This window comes from Arvicanthis niloticus, chromosome 4 (assembly GCF_011762505.2).
Source record: "Arvicanthis niloticus isolate mArvNil1 chromosome 4, mArvNil1.pat.X, whole genome shotgun sequence".
In the NCBI taxonomy this organism is placed as follows: domain Eukaryota; kingdom Metazoa; phylum Chordata; class Mammalia; order Rodentia; family Muridae; genus Arvicanthis; species Arvicanthis niloticus.
The window spans coordinates 132,648,358-132,665,735 of record NC_047661.1 but is presented as its reverse complement, the minus strand read 5'-3'; the positions used below and the strand labels follow the sequence as shown (position 1 = coordinate 132,665,735).

General features: G+C 41.2%; 1 protein-coding gene and 1 non-coding gene across 2 annotated transcripts in view; both read right to left on the bottom strand.

The window, feature by feature from the left end:
- Negr1 (neuronal growth regulator 1) overlaps positions 1–17,378 on the bottom strand; it is a 697,487-nt gene that overhangs the window by 92,070 nt on the left and 588,039 nt on the right. The gene's annotated exons all lie outside the window — the stretch shown is intronic.
- On the bottom strand, positions 1,568–1,699 carry LOC117708016 (small nucleolar RNA SNORA17). The gene has a single exon (XR_004606751.1). It is a non-coding gene; the product is annotated as a small nucleolar RNA SNORA17 (small nucleolar RNA).

Sequence of the window (17,378 nt, the reverse complement as noted above, 5' to 3'; positions counted from 1 at the left end):
AAATCAAGGTAGATGGTTCTGAGGTTAATCTCTGGCTGCCACATGCACATAAACACACATACCTGGGCATTTATACACACAAATACCTTTGCATACATGTGCTTTTGTGCACACATGCATGCACACACCCACCCACATGCACATGCATATTCACATGCACACAGAGAAACTTCTTTGACTTCTTTTTCTCAAAATGTAACCCAATTCCATTCATCTCTCCCTCCACTTGTACCCACCCTCTACCTTTGAAACCTCTCCACAACAGAGAAAAAAACCAATCTCATATGTCACAGTGTATCTCACAGAATTCCCTTTTGTCCACATTTCTTTGCTTGCACACTTCATTGCAATGACTCCTTGGACTGGTATGGGCCTCTGGCTTCTGTTACTCTGTTAATACTGGATCTTCACTAAGATTCCGCTTGCATATCTTGTTGTTGCCCTGTGTCATGGAGATCCTGTAGTTTTTGATCTGTAGGCCTGGCTTTTTCATGCACTCCAGCAGTTCATAGATGGTGTAGATGTTGGGGTGGGTCAATTCAAAGCCCTGGATCTGGGCCTGAGAGGTATCTGAGACGGTCAATCCACTGGCTTTCATTTTCTCACACCCTAGGTGACTGTCTCACCTGCAACTCCCACAACCAGGGCCAGCTTTACCCTGATGCCCAACTGAAGAACAAGGCCTGCTCCCCTGAGTGTTGCAGCCAGTGAGGGACATGGCCAGTTCTCCCACCCTCATAATCCTGGGGTCAGCTTGCCTATCTGCCACAGATGGTGAGTGAGGGGAAGAGGGTGTCTCTCCCTAACACCATCTAGCAGACAAAAGGCAGGGCCTCAGGTCTGGCTCACCTGCAACTCCCACATCCAGGGCCAGTGCTCTCACCTGCCATAGATGGCAGGGGGCAGGGTGGAGAAGGGTATCTTTCCCTCACCCATGCTGCCACAGGACAAACAAGTTGCAGGACCAGACCTCCCACATTCATGCCCCTGGGGATAGCTCACAACTCTAGGGTCAGCTCTCCCACGATGCCCAGGTGAGGGGTAGGGCCAGTTCTGCACAGTCCTCAGACATCAACATTTCTCTGGATGGCAGGCCCTACCAGGAACATCTGCCTGGCCTTTGGTGGTAACAGACCCCTGCTGCTGGAGGGCCATGGAGTCAGACATGGCTCTTGGTGGCAGCATGGGCCAGAACCCCACTATGATCCTAGGTGGTATTACTGACTACTCACATCAGGCTGTCCCTCACTTCCCTCAAGCCAGTTCTGCCTCTCTTCATTGTGCCACACCTTTCTGTTTCTCTTTCTCTTCCATTTCTCCACCACTTACTAGTTCCTCTTAGTGACTCCTGGGGTCTCTGAATGTCTGGGCTCATCTCAGGAGTGGTCTCGGGAGTGCTGTGCCTGGTTTGTGCATTATGGCCCTGGGCAGGGGTCATCTCAAGCATGATTGCCTTCCCCCCACCCAGGCCTTCATGGTGCTGGACTAGCGATCATCTTAGGATATCTCCCTGTCTGGGCCTCCTGGCATCAGACTGGTGGTGGTCTTCAGCCCACTTTTTTCAGGGATTGTTAAGTTACTAATCATTCAGATGTTTATAGGTCAGAATATTGAGCATAGACATAGCCTCTCTCTTTTCTGCCACGCACTGACACACATATGATGCAGCAGCCACATTTCCAACACCTCTAGGGGCAGGTTGGACTTCTTATAAAATCTAAGATCTCATGGTATTCTAAACACTTCCTCCAATTCATCCACTTTCCTTCATGTCCCAGGAGTTTAATTTTGTGTGCATAAGAAAATCTTGCTTCTCTGAAATATGTACTTTGGGTAAGAATCAATCATAACTGATATTTTGCTCCAGTAAATTGTTTCTGGAATGATTAAAGGTCTCAGAATTAACGACTTCTTCTGAAAGGATCCAGACCAAGGAAAATGCAGATATGCTGGGTTTGACAGAGCTTCGTTCTCTGGGGTCCAGCTTGTCTAAGATCAGACTTGTTTCCTTTGTGTCTGTACAGAAACTTTGCAATTAGGACATGTTTATGTTCAATCTTTATGCCTCCCCCGCATTATCTGCCTTTTCTCTGTTGTAACAAATCATTTTATAATTAGCTGAAGGAGAATGGAAAAATTATGGTATGGTCAGAGCAGCAATTATCTTGGTTAGATGTCACTGTTAGAATTCACACATTAAAAAAGATTTACTAAGGTCTTTACTTTTCAAAGACTCTTCACATAAGCCCACAGAGGAGTTCATGTTGGCACACTTGTGTTCCCATTCATCTAGTAAGTAGTTATCAGGTATGACTGTTGTCCCAGGAGTATTTTAGTTCCTGAAAATGAGATTGTGAAGAACGCTAAATGTTCCTGATTTTGTGAAGTTAACATTTTGTGAGAAAGAAAATAATCACAGAAAAGGTGATTGCCATGTCACATAACACACACACACACACACACACACACACACACACACACACACACACACACACAATGGTTCCAGGTACATCAGAACACACTCATTTTCCACACTGGTAGAGAGGTGCATGCAATGTAAGAGAAAGAGAACATGCTGCCCATGCTCCTTAGAATATCCTGAACCTTCGGCCACCATTCTTCAAAGAATTAAGTGGTTCCAAGGAAAAGGGCAGGGAGCTCACTGGCCCTCGTGTTTACCTGGGGGACTTGGCTTTAGCTGACTGTTCATAGGGTTGAGTGGTACCCTGCATATGTGTCTTTTTACTCTCTATTTCCATTGGGTTGGGAATCAGGAGATGGTGTTTCATCTGCCTGAGCCTCACCATTACCATTCCTCAGAAGAAATAGTGGAATCAGAGACACCTCCAAAATACCTTTGGCTTGTAATGGGCATCACTCACAAGACTCACTTACTCTGGTGCCTCACTGTTCATTCAGCATGTGAACTCCTGCCTCTCAGCATCCCATTCCCTCCAGAGCTCTGACCAGCACAGAATAGCCGAAGCCTGTCTTTTCAGTAGGCTCAAAAACAGTCAGGATGGGGCTGCTTTCTGCTGTCTCTCCACATGGACAAGCGTATTGTTTGAAGACAGACACCATGATTTAGGAGGCTAGTTTGGAAACGTTTCCCTGACCTCTGGTGGGTGTTCTGGAGCCATTCCCCACAGTTCTTCCTGACCACAGTCATGTTGCTCTTTTGCTGTTTTTACTTGGTGCCTTTCTTCTCCTTAAGGAGGATCAGAGAAAGTGTCTGAGGCACTGACTTCCTCGCACAGTGCTGGGATGACTGCTCTCCTCAAATGTGAAGTTGAAGAGGAACAGAGTTCTAAAGTCTCTGTGGTCATGCAGCCCCCACCTTAGTCACCCTATGGCTTTTCCTGGGAACTTGGTTGTTTTTCCTTGACTAAGCCAAGAGAACAGCTGTCCTTGGCAGGTCTGACTTCCTGCATGCTGTGCCATGGCCCCATTGCTTCAAAAGGAGCCCCAGGAGGTTTGGAGTGACACAAACCTGCCAGCCTGTCCTGTTCCCATGGTTCCTTCTGGAATCTGCCCTTCCCCTCTTGGCTCACAGATTCTGTCCATGATGGAGCCAAACTCTCCTGCTCTGAACTTATTTCTCTTTGTATCCAGTCCTCAATCAGAGAGTTCAATGTCTAGTCTCGCACTGACCAAGAACTGAATTTGCTTTCCACAATAGAAATGGCATCTGTGATGGTGGGTTTATTTTGAACTTTAGGACTTGAGAGGAGGTTTATTTTGATTCATAGCATTATGGGATATGGCCCATGATGGAATGAACTAAAGGTGGATGTTGCATTCACAGCTAGGAAGTAGAGGCCAGTGGGATGTTTGTGCTCAGCACAGTGGTTCCTTTTTACTAAGCCTGGAACATTATGGAATGGTACCACATGGAGGGTGGGTTTCCCCACATTAATCAACTAATCTAGATAATTCATTACAGACATGTCCAGAGAGTTATTTCCAAGGTGAGTCTACATCCCATCAAGATGGTAAAATTAGTCATCACATTGGCCATAAGCTGTCTTGTCTTTCACCACCATAATATAATACCTCACTACATACCTCCAAACAAGACCAACCCACCATGGACTTCCAAAATCATAAGCCAAAATAGCCTCTTTGTAAGATGATTGTCTCCAGTATTTCTTGTTGTCATGGAAATCTGGTGGACACATGTACTAACCACATATGTTTGAAAATCATTTTGATTTTTTTTATCATAATGATTTATCAAATGTGATCTTGGTACTCACATCTCTGTCTACTTTTTTTTTTTTTATCTAGAATCACTTCAAACAAAATTACAGATGTCATATTCTATAATGAAGCATATCTGTACATTTGTCTGAAAACTAAAGACTTGCTGTGCAACCAACTGTAAACATTAGCATCTAACATAACAAACAATAATTTCTTAATTTATAATACAAGTACATGTTGTTTGTCCCCAAACTGTAACTTATAGATGTTTTTAAAGCATGGAAATACTATATTTTTAGTGACTCTCATAAGCTTTTCTTTTTGGTCTCTTTAACCTAGCCCAGTTAAACTTTTGTTTCATAATAGTCTTTGCGTTGTGTCAGGTAGATCAGAAACGTGAATTATCACTTAAGCTTGGGCGAGTACATATAAATGCACAAACAATATGGGATGGACCTGCTGAGAAAGAAAAACAAAAGAAAGGGCTGGAATTTGCAAAGTCAAAATCTGAGGATTTTATTCTTTCAAACTAAGTACCTTTATAAAAGGGCCTAGAAAGATTAAATAGACCATAAAACCAAACTGCAGACACACGGCACTCATCTCTGCTACACACTCCGTGAGTGGTCCTGGGCATTTAACCAGTTGTTAAGTAAAGCAGGCACACTATGGCTGCTTAAAATAATAGTTTCTCTTCTTAAGTTTCCCCCACCATTCGGGGATTCAATTAGTTCAACTCAGTGGGCTCCTGCCAGACTCCTACAACACAAATGCAGGACCTCCTCTGATCAGTATGGCTGCCCTGAGGGTACTCTGAGTCCTGAGAACATGAGAATAGAAGCAACAATAGAAGAGAAATGTCTTGGTTACAGTATGAAAAAGACTTGGGAATAAACAGTAAATAATTAAAAATAATCTCCAATATGTATAAAAAACTATGAGTATTCTTAAAATGCCTATTTATTACTAGTTCTGATCTTTATCTTTATTCCTTAGTTATTTATAGTTGTACAGTTAAAATAGCATCTGGAGAGGTTTGCACATTCAGCCTGTGCTTGTATTATAGCAGAAAAACTGCACCTAGGTCACAGAGGAAAGATACAAAAATTGGTACACTGCAGTGTGTGTGTGTGTGTGTGTGTGTGTGTGTGTGTGTGTATACATGTGATATGTTTGTGCATGCTATACATTCATTTATTGTGCTAGGTATCTCATTTTTAAAAAATTCATCACCAAATCAGACATTTTAGACAGTTATGTAGAAAAATGAAGATTCCTGGGGAATGTGTGTGTGTGTGTGTGTGTGTGTGTGTGTGTGTGTGACATGTGCAGGTCAATGATGGGTGTTACTGTCTGTGTGAGTGTATAAATACATGTGTGTGGCACATAAAGGTCAATGATGTGTGTGTATATATATATATATATATTCATATGTATATGACATGTATAGATCAATGATAGATGTACATATGTGTACATGTGTGACATGTGCAGGTCAATGATGGGTGTTAATGTGTGTGTGGGGTATATATGTATATGTGTCTGACATGTGCAGGTCAATGTTGGTTATATATATATATATATATATATATATATATATAAATTTGTGTTACATGTGTAGATCAATGATGGGTATTAATGTGTGGCTGGGTGTATATATACATGATATACATGTATATGTGACATGTGCAGATCAATGATGGGTGTTAATGTGTGTGGGGTTGTATATATACACATGTGTGAAATAGGGAGGTCAATGATGCTTGTTTTGGAGACAGGGTTTCTCACCTTGCCTGGTTAGCAGGCTTCAGGGTTCCATGTATGTCTATAACACTCATCCCCTGTGCTGTGATATAAGCCACCATCTTCCATTTTGTAAACGTGTGTGCTATTGATCATACTCATGTCTTTGCGTCTTCACAACAAACCCAGACCATGAAGTGAAAGCCCAGGCTGCATGTAGAGACCAGTGCAGCAAGCACTTGCTTCTTGGTGGATAAGGATGGCATTTCTGTCTCTTCTCCATGGACACACTTTTCATTTTGTATTCTGACCATGCATCTGAGCCTGGTTTTGTTTGCTATGCTCTTCCCAGGCTGAGTATATGGTATTGCGTCCTGGAAATGTTTTTAGTTCATGACTTCTGTGATTAATTGTATCTATGAAGAGGGATCTAAGACTTATGAGTGCTCAAGACATAAACAACCAAAGGCAAATACCTCTCTCTCTCTCTCTCTCTCTCTCTCTCTCTCTCTCTCTCTCTCTCTCTCTAAAAATGATACACTAGATCTTTAGCCTCCAAATCTTACTAATCCCAAGTTATTTAATCCATGGATTAAACACATTTAATCCATGTTTAAGCACAGTATTAGATGGACCTGCCCTTTTTTTTAATCTAAAAAATTCCTGAATTGTTATGGCAAAAATATTTCCCACGAATGAATGCTTGCTTATTTCCAAAGGTCAAAATAAAAGTCTGACAGTAACGAGTACAGTTGCTTAATTCACCTGTAATTTATGGATTTGTAGACTTAAAAGACAACAGAATCCCTCTACCATAGGTCAAGTGCAATGTAAATGCTGGGCTACTAGGTAAATGACAGGAGATAGGCAACAGTTAAGATAAACTACATATGATATCCTAAAACATACACTTTTAACAACAGCCAAGAAGGACATTTTAATTTTAAAAGGTGACACAGTGGTATGTATATTATGATGCAACATTCTGAATTATATAATTATGGAATATCTGTGACATTTGAGAGGCAGAGCCTTTTGGGTGATTAGTGAGGAAGGGGCTGTCCATAGGCTGGCTGCCTAATGACTGTGAGCTATTGCAGGAGACCCTTTGTAAAGCAGTAGTGCACCCTGGCCTGCCTAGACATTTCCCCAAGCTGTGTCCTGCTCTACCTGTGACCCCATGGAGTCTCCACTGTGATGTCTTCAGCAAACATGGCTCCTTTGTTTCTGGACTTGCAGGGTTCTAGAGGGATGAATCTCTCTCTAGAGATGACTCAGCCTTACATACTCAGCTACAGTGAAAGCAACCAGATGAAGAAACATGGATATTGTGGTCACACCATCTTTAGAATGGGAGTGAAGAGAAATAGACCCTGTACCAAGTAATACAGATAAGAATGGCATGGGCAGAGGTCCCATCCTAACACCTGCCTCTGGAGACTGTGCTCAGTGCTTATGCCAGGGGCTCTCAGGAGACTCTGGGGCAGAGCACAGTTTGGAAGAGCAAAGTAAAAGACATCTGTGTAACTTGAGCAATTGTAGCCAGTGGAAAGACACAAATCACATGCAAGTTTCCAAAAGAAGAGCAGCCTTAGTGGCTGATTCCTCCTGTACCATTTCTGGATGCTGGTCAGACATGCCACAGATTCTACAGCCACATAATGTAGAGGGGCCTAGTGAGCCTCTCTGGCTGTGAGTGCTTTCATTCTTGGCACAACCCTTCCGAGTGTTTTCTAAAACTGATACTAATAACAGATGGAGAGACATGACTCACAGCTTTTACCTTTTTCTTCTTGAACACTTTGATGCTTTTGATGTATTCAGTAGCTAAAGTCGAGATCACTTTGATGGCAAGCTCCCTGGCCTCGCCCAACTTTACCCTAATGTGAATTTCATTGACACTGCATTGTCTGATGCTACCCATCTGACTTTTTCATTGGCCAAAGGGTGTGGCTAATAGACTTGGAAGTATTTGTTTGGGGTAAGATTGCAAAGGAGAGTGAATTTAAACAGTCCAGCAAATCACTGAATAGAAAAGGGGCTTGCTTCTTTCTGCCACTCCCAGTCTGTTTTATTATCTTTTCTGTCTGGGTAATGGCTTCTAAAGCCCAGACTCTGGTTTTACCATTGATCAATGAGGAAGGAAGAAAAGTCAAGCACAGAAACGAAACACACAGGGAAAGATGCTTAGATATGTCAATGATTAAAAAAAAATAAACAGAAGAGATTAATAAATGGAATATTTCCTCATATGATCCAGATGGAACTGAGGATGGCTGCACATTTTACAAAACTTTGTCATGGGGCTGAGCGATAAAGTACTTGCCACACGTGAATGAGGACCTGGGTCAGATTTCTAGCACCCAAGTATAAAGCTCGGTGTAGTGGTGCTCATATATCATCCCAGCACTGGGTGGATGGAGACAGACTGCCTGGAGTCTACTGGCCAGCCCAACTATCCAGTTGATGGGTTCTGGGTTTAGTGAGAGATCTTGACTCTGAAGCGAATGTGAAGGGTGAGAATGGGAGACACCCAATGTTGACCTTTGTTTGGCCTCCACATGCATAGGCTGACAAGTGCACCACACCTTTGTATATGTGTACATGCATGCATATATTACATGTATACAAACACACACACACACACACACACACACACACACACACACACACAGGAGAAAACTAATCCAGCTCAGACAAAGAGAAGACAATGGACACACAGACACCACCTTGACAGAGTTGCTACCGCCTTGGCTTTCATTGCAAATTTCTTCTAGCATGGGCCCCATACTGACTGTGGTTTGAAGCTACTGGGATTGAGATAATTTAACATGCAGCAAAATATTATGAATAGTGGCTGGAGATATGGCTCAGCCAATGGTGCTTGCTGTGTAAACCCAAGGACCTGAGTTCAACTACCCGTAACTACACAAACAGTTGGATAGGGTGGTGTATTTATACAAGCCTAGAATAGGAGTGGTGGGAATTTCAGAATCCCTGGGGCTTGATGACAGTAATCTTGCCATATTGGTCAGCTTCAGGTTCAGGAGAGACCCTGTCTCAAGAAATAAGGTGGAGCGTGACAGAGGAAGGCACCTGATGCTGATCACTGGCTTCCACATGCATACATACACATGTGTTCATGAATCTGCATAAACACATGCACACATAGACATGTACACATGCATAAACATATGCACATACGTACACATACAGATGCATATACAAACTACAATAAACCCATCACACATGCATTTTAACATTACTCTTCTGGAGGTAGGGCTACATCTGCAGACACCATTGGCTCTGTGTACAGCAGTAGAGCAGTGGCTTCCCTGAGCAGCAGCATTCCTGTGGCTCTGTGCCTGACACCTCCCTGACATTGCTCACTGTCGAACAGCCACAATGTATACAGCATTGCATCATGGAGGTCTTAGGGGTTCAGTTTCCAAGCCCCACATTGTGCCCTGCACAGGTCTCAACTTTCAGAGAAGACGACAGCTTTTCAGGGATCGGGCCCAGTCTGGATTTGACTTCAGCTTTCTGTCGCTGTTGCAAAGGCATCTTGTGTTCTGGGATATTTTTGATGTTTGAATCATGTGTCAAGATGTTGTTGATTCTAGTGATGGCAATGCTTCCCTCGTATGCAGAACAGATTGTTAAACATGCCCAGGCTGGGTGCTCCCTTCATTCTGCTCTTCCCGATTTTATTGTCACTTCAGAAATAAACCACAACACATAAAGGCGCCCTGAGAAGGCAGCTTTAAGAGCCCTGGGGTAGAGCTAAAAGCAGCTCCCTTGATTTTATGTCAGAGCCATCTGGTGCTTACATCAGCTACCCCTTGTTTTCAAATATATATTATTTGCGACTTTGTTGAGCTGAATAACATGAGCCCCCTTGGTACAGCAAATATTGTCAACGTACAGTGATTTAAATAAAAGAAGTAGCTAGTCATTTCAGATGAGTCTGTGGATCTAAGGAGATTGCATCTGCGCCCCCAGAGCTGGAGAGTGTGGACACTGAGCAGAAGAATTTTAACCTCCATTCTCTGGACACAAGACAAGTTAAGGCCACTATGACTGAAGTCAGGGCTAGCATTGCTGGGTGCTTACTATATCCCAGGCCTTGAGCTTAAACACTTCAAATGCTGTATGTACTTCAGACCTTTATTATCATAAATTAGACAAAAAGAATAGTAAATTTCAGGAAGTAATCAAGTGCACATTTACTTATTTAGATATTGCCAGACATAAGCGTTGGCACACATAGAGGCACCTTTGAGAAGCCAGGTATGCAGTGTTGCTACCATCTCTTGTGAGAGATACCAAGTTTGTGTGTGTGTGTTTGGGGGGGGGGGAGAGTGACAGGGACCATGCCATGGCTCATTCATGCTTCTGTATAGAAATTCCATGTGTCAGAACTGTTTAAAGCATTATTGGCCAGAAAAAATGTCACTGAATTTTGCCTAAAAGTCTTCCCCACATGAATTTTCAAGGCGATTGTTATCATCTGGATGTGCAGTTTGCGCCATAGGCTCATGGGTCTGAATGCTTGGTCCCAGCTGGGGCTCTTCTTTGGGGCTCTGTGGAACATCAGGAGGAATTTGTGCTGGCAGAAGTTGGTCACTTGGGGATTCCTGATCTGCCCAGATGTGACCACAAATGGACAGAGCTCCAACCTCCATACATTCCCAGCCAAAATGGACTTTATTCCTTTAAACCATGAACCAAAATAAACCCCTCTTTTCTTAAGCTTCTTCTGTTGGGTATTTGGTCAACGCAAGAAGAGTAATTAGAAGCCTGGTTTAACTGGTAGGTGCTAGGACTGTATTGACTTAAAACAGCTGGATGGAGAATCTGGAAGAGGACCTGAGTTCAGTCTCCAGAACCCACATAAGGTCACTTCAGCTTCCTAGTCTATGATGCCTTCTTCTGGGCCTTGATGGGAATCTGCAAACATGTTCACAAACTTCTATGTGTGCATGCATACACACACAACACACATAACACAACACATACAAATACATACATACATACATACATACATACATACACTACACCATATACACACAACATACACATACATACAGCACACAATACACACACAACACATATATACAGACACATATACACACACTACACACCACCACACACACATACAGCACACACACACACACATCATACAACACACATACATATAGCACACAATACAGATACCACATCAGAACACATCACACACACATAATATAATACATGCATAAACATACCACACCATACACACACCACACACAGACCCCCATACAAACATCACACATGTACATGTGTACACACACCATGCACACACACACCAAAGACATACATACAGCACATACATACACACCACTCACACACTTCACAGCGCACATATAGACCCCCATACACACATCACATATGTGTACATGCACACACCACAACACACACAACACTCATACATAGAGCATACACACATCACAACATACACATAGACTCCCATACGACATCACACATGTACACATGCACACACCAGGCACACACATAACTTACACACAACACACACATATAGCACACACATACACACACCACACACATATGCATATTAAACTAAATATTTAAAAAAGACTCCAAATCCATTGCCTTCCCCATCCTATGACTGCTTTGTTATTTTTAATTGTTTTAGTTGGTTTTTGTAATCATGGGTTTCTATGACAGTTTCAAACAAACATGTTATGGTTTTGGTATCCACTCTCTTGCTTTCTCATCCTGCGTTAAATAATCCCTCTTCTGCATGCTTTCATGAGCAAAGTGTGTACAGTTGATAGAATTCATGATGCACTGTAACTCTGATGGCTGGGATGTGGTGGGCAGAGTCCCCACTGTGTCTGAATAATGTGTTCTCCCAGAGTCCTAGCCTCACTGAATAGGACAGGGTCCACTTGTCTACTACAGGAAGCTTCAGCTCCCAGAGAAGTACTTCAAACTTGTCAATTGTTTAGTGAACTTTACTGACTGGATGCTGACCTTCTGCAGTATACAGCAGGATGCAGTGTCTACATAACTTTGGCTGTCCTCCTCTGTCACCATTCACCTCCTTTTTGAGGAACAGTGTCTCACTGAGTCTGGATCTAAAGCTTACCAGCTAGTTCAGATAAAGCTCAGGTAAGTGACTTTGGGAGTTTCCAGTCTAAGACTCGCCAGCCAGCTCAGGTAAGTAACTTTGGATGTTTTCCCTAAGCTCACTTTTAAAAACACACTTTGATAACAAAAGAATTTAGAGCCTGCAAGGACCCATTTCCACACACGTATAGAACAGCAGAAAATGTGACTGTATAAACTTTATCAGTTGTTTTTGTTCTTCCTACTTTAGAATACAACAGGCACCCCACAAAACCTTTAGCTGAGCCTTTATAGCCTGGCTGCTGATGCCTTCAGTCCTCCACCTTGGCACTGTTGCAAACGCACTGATAGCAAGACTCTTAGCCAGTGCTGAAGAGAAGCTACCCTGTCCAATGACTTCCCATATCTGGCTGAATTCCTCACACTCTGGTGTTACCCGACCATCCTTGCTTACTTTCACCATGTATTCTGTGTGGTCACTTTCACCAAATGCCCAGGCTGGCTGCTTCCCTGATAATTCCCACCCATTCCTATGATGCCCTGTTTAAACATCCACACATCTTTCTGTGCCCAGCAGCCACCCAGTTTCATACTGAGGTCTTTACCATCTTGCCTGAACGGAATCTGTTTTCATTGCTTCAGCAACTGCCAGCTCTCTTTCCCTCTTTGATGTGTACGTAAGCAAAAATGCATTTTGCTTTACAGCAAATTCTCAGGGGAATTTAGCATCGAAGCCCCCAAATATCTCTGCACAGCAAGAATCACATTGCAGAAAGAGGCAGTTCTTTGCATGTGACCTGAATTTGGGATATGCACTGGCCTTTCCGTGCTTTTGTTTGTATAACATGAACTATATTTATTTACATCATATGTATGTTTTCCAGATGAGAGTCATGTCAGCCAGCTTAAACTACATGCACTTACAATGTGATTTTTCCTCTTCCCTTTCACCTATTATTAAAATTTTTACTTAATATATACTTTCTAGAAATAAGATTATAAGAAACATTCTTTTTCACAGCATATATTTATTAACTTATGTTACCTTGTAAACCAGAGCATGTTAACTTATAATTCTTACTTATTACCCTTCGATTGACCAGTCTCATCTCTCTGTTGTTCTGTCTTTAAATAATAAGGCTATTTCAAGCATATCTGAATGAATAATTAATCACCTAGCCTGGAATCTGTCTAGTACCAAAGTATTAATGCTTGAATTAATTTTCAGCTTATAACTGTTTTCATTTACACCTACTTCCTTGGTAGTTATTTAAGGCAATTCTTTCTTCCCTGTCTGAGGCTTATATGTTAATGTATTTCATTTTAATGAACACATTTTAAGCTGTAGAAGTAGGCCAGACGCTGCCAGAATGTGTCCTAAGCAAGAAACCTGACTTAAAGATAAACCCTTCAGATGAAAATTCTCAAAAGGAATGATTCGAGGGAGATATTTTAAATTAATAGCTGAGATATTGCTCATCTGAAATATATTGGTATCAGAGCTCCCATCTATTTCAAGGAATTAGACATAGGTGAAGATTTGTGTCTGTTTGTCCCTGTGATTCTGACAATATTCTAGAGCTGTCTAGAGAAAAAAAAGTCTTCTGACTTTATTGTTTTTAAAACAGCCTTTTAGCTGAAACTTACAATTTATCTGAGTGTACAGTTACATCCAAGTGTCTTAATGTACTCAGCATATTCAAAATAGTTACACTTAATTAGTACAAAAAGCTTTTTTGTAGTTAACAATCTTGCTTTTGCTAATATTGAATATATTTCTCATAGGACATTTAAACATAAGACTTAATAGAAAGTGAGGCTTTCAGAGAAGTCTGTTCTCCTGGACAAACCCAAGTCAGCATCTTTCATGATAATTCACTGTTTTAATTAATATTTCAAAGGATTCATAAAAACATTTTTATTGTTTGGCTTTATTCTTTAAACCCTTAAAATATAGTATGTACGGGGGAAATAAGAAGGAATTTTCATAGTATAAATGACGTTAGTTAACTTTTAAGCCTTAAACGAATTCCATTTTTCAGAATATAACTTTTCTACTTCAAACGTTGTGCATTAAACAATCAGATAAGTATCAAAAGGGTGCTAATTGCATATATTATGCTGTGAATTAGAAAATATTACTTTGGTAACAAAATGTAACTAAATGGTGGAATATGAATATAAAAGTCAAATAATAATATTACTCTTAAAGGTGATGATAGTTCTCAAACATCCAAAATTGGGCATCCTGTCATGCTTAGGTAGCCTTTTGTTGCCAGGGAGCACTTCCAGATGAAGCAAGAATAAGTCACCGCTAGTTTGTGAATGAGGAGTTTGTGGTTAGAGAGTCATGCCTGGTAATGAATATTTCCTCCATGGACCCTCTTCTTGTCCTTAACTATGGAGGACCCAGTGTTGGGCATCAAGTCTCTATTCCTGGACAGGCATTACCTCATTTTTTCTGAGAATATCTAGAGTCTAGAAATACTACTACAGGTGTGATTTCTACTTCTGCTGATGTGAGAACTAAGCACCGAGCTCTTGGTTGCTTCTCTGGATTCACATGCAGCTTTCCAGGGGCTGTGGATGGAGACCCTGCTAGAAAGCCAGACTGGGAACACTTTTATATTTCAAGAGGAAGATTTAGACTTGCAGGCGTCCCAAACAGGATTGCTATGTGTGAGTCCAGCACATTTTTAGATGGCATCAAACTGCAATGTCAAGGGTTGGACACTCCTGAGAACAAAATCTCACAAACCAAATGCTAGAAACTCTTCCAGTGGAAAAGCTGAATAGGATGCCTTAAGATACTCAGCTGTCTTGCTTAAGCTAAATATATTATCGGGACTCTTCCTTTCCCTCTATTAAGTGAGTAGTTGGCATCATGCCTCCTTAGGACAGACACTTAGAATTTCACTTCAGACTACTATGAAGTGGTAATGACCACAGAACTCCATCAGGATAGTTTCCCACCCCAACTCTCCAGTTACATATTGTTTATGTTTTACATGGTATTCCAGTCCCAGCCACATTCAAAGTTGTCTAAGCAGATAGGCATTCAAAAAGAAAGGGTCTGACTACCTTGTGATAAATATTGACAATTGGCCAAGAAACATACAGTTTAAAAGTTGATTAGCAATGCCTGCCTGGGTTGAGGTGAAGGAGGAGGCTGTTCTTCTTGTCTTTGAGGGTCAGACTCTCCTCTGTGAACTTGGTTTACCTAAATCTTTACAATTAAAACACTGCTGCTTATTGTGTAGAGAACACATAAGGATAACACAGATGTGGTTTCTGTTCATAAGCGTGAAGCATACATTTATAAGTAAGTGATTAAAATACTGATAAATACATATTGAACATAAACTCAATAGTGTCAATAATAGTGGTAATGTTTTGTCAAATTTTAGAGTTTTTATTTCTTACTTTGGGAAAAAAAAAGAGCTAGCAAAATCCACTGAAAGAGTCTGTGCTCCCCACTTCTAAGATTTCCATCAAAACATTATTTCTCAATCTTAAGAGATAAGAATATCTTCAGCTATCCTTTTGTTTCTCACTGAGACATTAGGAACAGACAGGCATCAGGAAGACAAGTCTTTTTCTTTCTTTTTCTCCCCTGATAGTTGTGTTTTTATTTGGCAATATTCTTACCTATCATCCAGGAAACTTAGATTTATCTCCTAGGGAGGTTATAAAGCTCACTGGTAGAGTACTTGGCCATCATGTAAGATACATTGGGTTCTATCCCTAACACAGCTACATGAATAATTAAATTATAAATAAGCAAGAAAATACATTTCCAATGATGTTACCTAATGTGAGAAAATATGAGGACTGACAGTTAAGAAATGACTAGATCATGAACTATACAAAATTCTGGCATGCTTACAAAATATTATGAAGTGTAGTGTAGTACAAAATGTCATTTTTCTAGATCGTTTGTCTTTAAGTGAAAATCAAATATTTTTGGATGAATTCTGAAAGCGCAGATTCATCAAACTTTAGTGTATGATATCAGCTCTGGCATGATACAAGAGGTTTCTCTGTTGGGGATCAGCTTCTGGAGCAAAGGGTTTGCATTACCATGAACTACACCTGCAAACCTTCCTGCCCTGAATGTCTGCAACCATCTGATCATTACCCAGTGAAGAGATCAGTAAAGTTAAAAGCACTGAATGTGACAATCACACCATATTAATTAAGATTTATGTAGTAAAGCCAGAAGAGTTTTCTGTGATAATGTGTGTGTGTTATATTTTTTTTATGTATATATTATCTCATGTGTGCATAGCCATTTTCTCTGGATCCTGACAATGTCTTAAAGTGAGTTTCCATCCATTTATTACATGTTCAGAGATGTATTCAAATTCATGCACAATGACACACAGCAGGAACAAAGCACAGCAAAGAAAGGTTGTGGTGCTCCCAAAACCAACTTTCCTATATGGAGGAAGGGTTGTTCTGTATTGAAAGCAGACATGGGTACTGAATTTACCCATCTCTACTGTCTTTTTTGGTTTTTGTTTGTGACTACATATGATGATAAATACACCTAATAAAAAGTGCCTGGAGACAGCAGATATGCAGAACAGCAAAATGAAAATGTCTGGATAAATGCATGCCGTTTATTCTACACAAAATGAGCAGAATTGGAAGAGTGCGGTAAACTACAAAAATGTCTCGCATTAGGAAAAGCATGGTTTGGTACAGTTTATGCAACATTGTATGGATTCCTTTAAAGCACCCAGGAAAGATGCTTCTTAATGCAGACCCTCAAATACTCTGAACCCTTGCAGGTTATAAAGAATTAGTCACTTAATGTAAGTATAGTTCATTTTCTGTTTGGGACACAAAAGCATAATGTTTTTGGCAAGGACATACGTAAGGAACTGGAGCCAGGGACCGATCAGCTCCAGCCTGATGTCAGCTTTGTGATGACTGGAGTGTGGGGAGAAGGAGGTCAGGGGCAGAATGCTTTCTAGACTACAGTAATCCCCCATGCATTGAAGGAAATAATGAGAGAGAGGGGGGAGGGGAGAGGGGAAAGGGGAGAGGAGAGAGAGGAGAGGGGGGAGAGAGAAGAAACAGAGAGAGAGAGAGAGAGAGAGAGAGAGAGAGAGAGAGAGAGAGAGAGAGAGAGAGAGATCCTCTGAAGCTGATACTTCCCATTTGTTCTATTGAGATAAGTCAAGCCGATCATTTGACATGACATCAGACATCAAGATCAGGGTGCTGGTTGTTAGGACCATTCCTGGTGTGACAGTGTTTCTGGGTGTCTCAACAGATTGTGTCAGAAGAGTTAT